The sequence below is a fragment of the Pteropus vampyrus genome, unplaced genomic scaffold, assembly GCF_000151845.1.
Source record: "Pteropus vampyrus isolate Shadow unplaced genomic scaffold, Pvam_2.0 Scaffold419, whole genome shotgun sequence".
Classification (NCBI taxonomy): Eukaryota; Metazoa; Chordata; class Mammalia; order Chiroptera; family Pteropodidae; genus Pteropus; species Pteropus vampyrus.
The window spans coordinates 517,381-523,380 of record NW_011889200.1 but is presented as its reverse complement, the minus strand read 5'-3'; positions in this window follow the sequence as shown (position 1 = coordinate 523,380).

Sequence of the window (6,000 nt, the reverse complement as noted above, 5' to 3'; positions counted from 1 at the left end):
CTCATCCCTGCCCTCTTTGCCCCTAGAATCTCTCTTATTTCTCCGTCCAGACTCCTTTTTTCATAGCACCATCTCCTCCCTCTCCCTCAAGACCTTGCTTTATACAGACTTCTCTTAGATTTTCTTCCTCAAAGACCCCCCTCCTACCTCTCCTCCTGCTCTCTTTTCTAATCCATCTTTTCACAGACCGTCATTTTCCTCCCTCTATTCTCTCACTGCTCACTCCTCTCCTAAACCAGATACTGCTTTTCTCTAACTGCTATTCTTTCCTCCCTTCTTTCAGACCCCTCTCCATTTGCCCACCTATGCAGGCTCTCTGGATCTCAGCAGGGGTCTTAGTGGATTACTAAGGCGCCTCCAGCGTTCAACACTGTGGAGTCATAGTCTTTGGCATGATTCCACCAGGATCCGATAGTGCCGATCTGTAGGAAAAAGTGCTAGAACCTAATCCTTGAGTGATTGCCAGTCTGGTAACCACATCCTGCCAACATAGTACCCTTATCCTCCCTGGCACCTGATCCTGAGTCTGCTTTTTCCTATTCTCAAATACAGAGAATCACTGTGAGCGATAACGTGTCCCTCTATTAGAAATTCTATCTTGCATTCAATGGCATTTTTTTAAATTTAGCTTGTTGGGGTAACATTGGTTAATACAATTATATAATTTTCAGGTGTACATTATCATTTGACATCTGTATATTCTATTGTGTGTTTCCCACCCAAAATCCAGTTTCTTTCAGCTACCATATATTTGATCCCCTTTACCCACTTCATCCTCCCTCTATCCTCCTAGATTTGACTCCCTTTGCACCGTCTACCTCCCCCCTCCTCACCAACCCCACTAGTAACCACTACTCTATAGTCCTCTGGTAACCACTAGTCTATATTCCAGGTCAATGAGTCTCTGTTTGTTTGTCCTGCTCATTTGTTGCTGTTAGGTTTATATCCCACATATAAGTGAAACCATGTAATTTTCAACTTTTTCATTCTGGCTTATTTCGCTTAGCATGATTATCTCGAGGTCCATCCATATTGTGGCAAATGACAATATTCCATCTCTTCTTATGGCTGAGTAATATTTCATTGTATGTATGTACCACTGCTTCATTATCCAATCATCTATGGTAGGACACTTCGGTTGCTTCCATGTCCTGGTCACTGTGAATAATGCTGTTATGAATATTGGTGTGCAAATATCTTTTTGGGTATGGGTTTTCAAGTCTTTGGGGTAAATACCCAGTAGAGGGATTATTGGATCATATGGTAGATCAATTCTTCGTTTTTAGAGGAAACTCCATACTGTTTTCCATAGTGGCTGTACCAATTTGCAGTCCCACCAGCAGTGTATGAGGGTTCCTTTTTCTCTGCATCCTCTCCAACATTTCTTATTGCTTGTCCTGTTGATTATAGCTATTCTAACAGGTGTGAGATGGTATCTCACTGTGGTTTTGATTTACATTTCCCTAATACCTAGCGATGGTAAGCATCTTTTCATATATTTGTTGGCCATTTGTATATCCTCTAGGGAGAAGTGTCTGTTCAGGTCCTCTGCCCATTTTTTGATTGGATCATTTGTTTTTTCGTTGTTATTGTGTTGTATGAGTTTATGTATTTTGGATATTAGGCCCTTATCGGAGGTGTTGCTTGCAAATATATTTTCCCATTTGGATGGTTCTCCTTTTACCTTGTTGACGATTTCCTTTGCTGAGCAGAAGCTTTTTAGTTTGATGTAGTCCCATTCATTTATTTTAATTTTTACTTCCCTTGCTTTTGAGGTCAAATTCATAAAATCTTCCTAAAGTGCAAGGTCCTTGAGTTTACTTCCTATGTTTTCTTCTATGCATTTTATGGTTTCAGGTCTTATATTCAGGTCCTTAATCCATTTTGAGTTAATTTTGGTATGTGGTGATAGACAACAGTCTAGTTTCATTCTTTTGCAGGTGGCCTTTGAATTTTCCCAGCACTATTATTGAAGAGGCTTTCCTTTCTCCACTGTATGTTTTTGTCTAAAATTATTTGCCCATATAAAGATGGGTTTACTTCTGGACTCTCGATTCTGTTCCACTGGCCTGTGTGTCTGTTTTGCTGTCAATATCATGACATTTTGATTACGGTCACTTTGTAGTATATTTGAAGTCAGGCAGAGTGATGCCTCCAGCCTCGTTCTTTTTTCTCAGGATGGCTTTGGCAATTTGGGGTCTTTTGTGCTTCCAAACAAATCTGATGATTTTTTGTTCTATTTCTTTAAAAGATACCGATGAGATTTTGATGGGGATTGCATTAAATCTGTATAATGCTTTAGATATTGAGGTCATTTTAACTATGTTGATTCTTCCTATCTAAGAACACAGAATATCTTTCCATTTCTTTGTATCTTCTTCAATTTCTTTTAATAGGGTCTTATAGTTTTCATTATATAGGTTCTTCACTTGTTTCATTAAATTTATTCCCAGGTATTTTATTCTTTTTGTTGCAATTGCAAAATGAATTATTTTTTTCACTTCTTTTTCTGACACTTCGTTATTAGAGTATAGGAAAGCTATGGATGTTTGACCATTGAATTTGTATCTAGCGACTTTACTGTATTTGCTTATTGTTTCTGGTAGTGTTTTTGTGGAGTCTTTGGGGTTTTCTATATAGAGAATCATGTCATCTGCAAACAGTGACAGTTCGACTTCTTCGTTTCCTATTTGGATGCCTTTTATATCTTTCTCTTGCCTGATTGCACTTGCTAGGACTTCCAGTGTTATATTGAATAACAGTAGTGATAGTGGACAGCCTTGCCTTGTTCCTGATCTTAGAGGGAAGGTTTTTAGTTTTCCACCATTAAGTATAATGTTGGCTGAGGGTTTGTCATATATGGCCTTTATTATGTTAAGGTACTTTCCTTCCATACAAATTTCGTTGAGTGTTTTGATCATAAATGCATGCTGTATCTTGTTGAAGGCTTTTTCTGCATCTATTGATATAATCGTATGATTCTTATTTTTTAATTTGTTTATGTGGTGTATTACATTAATCGATTTGTGTATGTTGAACCTTTCCTGTGCCTCTGGGATGAAGCACACTTGATCCTGGTGTATAATCTTTTTAATATGTTTCTGTGTTTGGTTCACTAGTATCTTATTTAGGATTTTTGCATCTCAAGAGCATTTTTTTTTTATTTTTCAAAATGCTTTCATATTCATTAGGCCAGCCTTGGGAAGTCAGCTGGGTGAAGCCTGAAGAAAGATGTGAAGATTTGCTCCAGATCACATAGCTGGTTAGAAGATTAGCCTGCTGTCCTTCCCACCCCTTCAGTCGTGTTTGTTTTCACGCACAAAGAATCCGCAGGCCTGACTCAGGCATGGCTTCCCTTTAAGCTTGTCTCAGCCTGTCAAGGAGTAAGCACCCTGGGAGCACTGCCAGGGATCAGTACCCCATTTGCACCTGCAAGACAGTATGGACCACCTTGGGAAGGATGATGATTTCTGATTTGCCTCACTGAATTCACATTAGGCAACAAATCTGACTGTTTGCTTTTATATTACTTCAAAAACAGCGTAGACCATAATGATGAAGAGCCAAGCTCCAGAGCTGTCCAGGATTGATGCCGTGGCTCGGCAGCATTTCATAAGACAATATATAGAAAACCCTGAGCACAGTGCCTGACACCTAGAAAGCGTCCAATGAATTGTGGCCACTAGTTTTGTCATTTCTACATAGGAATCCTTAGGAGGGAGCCAGTGTAATACACTGGAAAGTTTACTGAACAAGACACCTTGAGACCTAGATTCCAGGTCTCACTATTACTGCCCAACTAGAGATGCTGAGTAACTCATTCATTTCATCTCTTTGGTCTAGGCTTTCTCATCTGGAAATGGTCATAGCTGCCCTACTTCTGTAATATGTTGTTTTAGCCTTTAAACCATACATACTCTTTGCCCTAATTATTCTATTCTTGGGAATTTGTCAATATTATGTGTAAAGACTCTAAGTTATAATAGTGGAAAAACTTGGAAATAACAAAAATGTCTAATAGGTAATGGTTAAACAAATTGTATTTGTATATAATAAAATACAATGCAGCCATAAGAGAATGATCCAGATCTATTTTTTAATCAATGTGGAAATATGACTGTGTCAATGTTATATCATTACATTCTTCAGAAATAATAAAAGGTTATAGAATTGCAGGGTGTAATGTGATTTTATAGCACATCAAAATGTTAACAATGATTAACATTACACCTTTTGTTGGTGGTGTTATCGTTTTCTTCATACTTCATTTTCTGAATCTTTTGCAATAGCCTCTAGTATTTTTTTAAAAAAATTAGAAAAAAACAGGAAAGCTTTTTTTTTTTCCATTCGGAGCAGAAACCCAGTCTCTGCAATCCACACCACAGACCTTATGGGAGACTGAAACGACGCAGAGTATGGTACTTCTGTGTGTGGTATAAAGAGGAGGCCCATAGTTATAAAGAATGCCTCAACTCTACCTTGTAAAGACTTGCTCTTTGAATCCAACAAAATCTGAACCTACAATACGCAGGTTTGCCCTTGTACCTTGAGATAAATCTTAGCAGTAGGGTAAGCTTGGCGGCTTGCTAAAAAACAAATCTAGGTGGAACGGTCTGCGGGGCTTTAAGTAGTACAGGACTGCTAAGGCACTAGCTTACTGGTTGTGTTTTTGAGGCTTACTTCCTGCTGGGCTATAAGGCTGCTAGCCAGGAACACCTAATGGGCATAAGAGAACCCCCTCCTCTCCTTACGCCCATAGCTGAAATGTTCCAAATTCCTCTTTGGGCCACACTACTCTCCCCCCAAGTCCTCTCTTGAGCTCATAGAGGTCACCACACAAAAGCCCAGCAGGAGTTTTTGACAGGAAAAACACAAAACTCACCAAACTTTTTTTTAAGTACCTCAATCTTCCACAGCCTCCAGGGGTTTAATTCTGATCTGTAATAAGTCTCTGACCCAACGCTGAGATTTGCAGATGGATTTGCAAAGCTGCTGCTAACAATTAGAAATCCTTTATCACCTCAGCCTGGGGCCCCTTGCACCTTTCTCCCTTCCTTCAGGATCCCTTCAGGATCCTCTCCAGGGCCACACTTCTCCTCCAAGGCTCTGCAAAAGAACTTCTTCGTAAGTGTCTCAATTCTGATTTATTTGCTGCCTTTTAAAATCACTTACGTGGGCTCTTGCTTCCTAGTTGCTGTCAATTTGGCCCATGATGCAGCCAGGCTGGGCCACCTTGGGTTTCTGAGGGAAGGTCATGGAAGAGAAAATTCAGGTGGGTTGGTATTATTTGTTTCCTCAAGGCTACCACAAAGTTTCCAGCCTTTGAAACTACAGGGCCAGAGAAAGCACTCTCCAAATCAGATAATAACTTCTGAATAGAGATTTTGAGGGCAAAAGGAATGAGATGGTAGGAAAGGAGCTACAGTTTACTCCTCTGTCTAACTACAAGGGCTAAGGAAGATTGGAAGGGGTGCTTCCTCACAGCCAGTTCCAGTGCCTTCCTTAGCATGAAGGCTCAAGGACTCAGCAGAAGGTAGATTTTTGAGTAAAGTCATAAAGTCTCTCCTTCAAGCCCTTAAATAACTCTTCCCCTCTGGTCTGCAAGTTTGTCATTAGAATCCCTTCTTTGAAGGAAATCCTGCCATTTGGGACAACATGGATGGACCTTGAGGGCATTACGCCAAGTGAAATAAGTCAGAGAAATACACTGTATGTTCGCATTTAAATGCGGAATCTAAAACAAATCAGAGCTCACAGTTACAGAGAACGGATTGGTGGTTGCCAGTAGCAAGGATAGGGTGGGAGTGGGTGGCTGAGATGGGTGAAGGGGCACAAATGGTACAAACTTCTAGTTATAAAATTTGTCCTGGGGATGTAATATATGGTACAGTGACTATAGTTAACAACACTGTAATTGCATATTTGAAAGTTGCCAAGATAGTAGATCTTAAAAGTTCTCATCATAAGAAAAATAAAAAAAAAATTGTAACTATGTGGTGA